This window comes from Microcebus murinus, chromosome 2 (genome assembly GCF_040939455.1).
Source record: "Microcebus murinus isolate Inina chromosome 2, M.murinus_Inina_mat1.0, whole genome shotgun sequence".
NCBI lineage: Eukaryota > Metazoa > Chordata > Mammalia > Primates > Cheirogaleidae > Microcebus > Microcebus murinus.
In genome coordinates this window covers 52,695,619-52,697,023 of record NC_134105.1, presented here as the reverse complement: position 1 = coordinate 52,697,023, position 1,405 = coordinate 52,695,619, and the positions used below count along the sequence as shown (strand labels likewise).

The 1,405-nt window shown below is 41.5% G+C and overlaps 1 pseudogene; it reads left to right on the top strand.

Moving 5' to 3' along the window:
• The first annotated feature begins 740 nt into the window (after positions 1-740).
• LOC105872872 (small ribosomal subunit protein eS26 pseudogene) lies at positions 741-1,087 on the top strand (annotated as a pseudogene).
• Positions 1,088-1,405: the final 318 nt, after the last annotated feature.

The window sequence follows — 1,405 nt, the reverse complement described above, 5'->3', positions numbered from 1 at the left end:
TATGTTTATCATAGCACAATTCATAATAGCATAGATGTAGAATCAACCTAAGTGCCCATTGACTGATGAGTGGATAAAGAAAATGTGGTGCATGTGTCCATATACATACACCATGCAATTCTACTCAGCTATAAAAAAGAATGAAATAATGTCTTTTGCAGCAACTTAGATGGAACTGGATGCCATACTCCTAAGTGAAGTATCTTAGAAACAGAAAAACAAATACCACATGCACTTATTTGTAAGTGGGAGCTAAATGATGGTCATACAGAGTGGTACATACATACCTAATGGACTTTGGAGACTCAGAAGAGGGATGAGAAATTAAAAACTACGTATCGGGTACACTGTATTCAGGTGACAGGTATACTAAAAGCCCTGACTTCACCATTGTACAATTTATCTGTGTATCCAAAAACGACTTGTATTTGCTAAATGTATTGAAATAAAAAAATTGTGAAAGAAAGAAAGAAAGAAAGAAAGAAAGAAAGAAAGAAAGAAAGAAAGAAAGAAAGAAAGAAAGAAAGAAAGAAAGAAAGAAAAACAATTTAAACAGTAGTTCCTATTCCTTGAGTCAGACATCCTCAAACTATGACCCGGGGGCCACATGCGGGCCGCCTAGCACATTTATCCCAACTTGTCCCGGGCCCACAGTGCACACTCTCCAATGGTCTGAGGGACAGTGAATTGGCCCCCTGTTTAAAAAGTTTGAGGAGCCTTTTTGCGTCCTCGTTTCTAAGATGACAAAGAAAAGAAGGGACAACGGTCGTGCCAAAAAGGGCCATGGCCATGTGCAGCCTATTCACTGCATGAACTGCACCCGATGCGTGCCTAAGGACAAGGCCATAAAGAAGCTGTCATTCGGAACATAGTGGAGGCCGCAGCTGTCAGGGACATATCTGAAGCGAGCGTCTTCGATGCCTATGTGCTCCCCAAGCTGTACGTGAAGCTATGTTACTGTGTGAGTTGTGCCATTCCCAGCAAGGTAGTCAGTAATCGTTCTCGGGAAGCCCGCAAGGACCGAACACCCCCACCCAGATTTAAACCTGCGGGTGCTGCCCCAAGACCTCCACCAAAGCCTATGTAAGGAGTTGAGTCCTTGAAGACTGAAGAAAAACTATCCGTTGGAAAAAAATAAAATGGAGATTATACTTAATATAGCATGTTGAATATGTTTGTGCCAGATAGAGTGGAAGTTTGTGTTATACCAAGTGTTCAAGTGTGAATTGTCACATAATGTTTTCCTTTGAAAGAAAGCTAATCTGTGTGAATTAAACTTTAACTCTTATAGTCTTAAAAAAAAAAAGTTTGAGAACCCCTGCCTTGAGGAACTGACAGTAGGGCATGGTGCTGAATGAGGCACATGGGTGGGAGTGAGGTGACCTACATTCCAAAGCCAACTCTG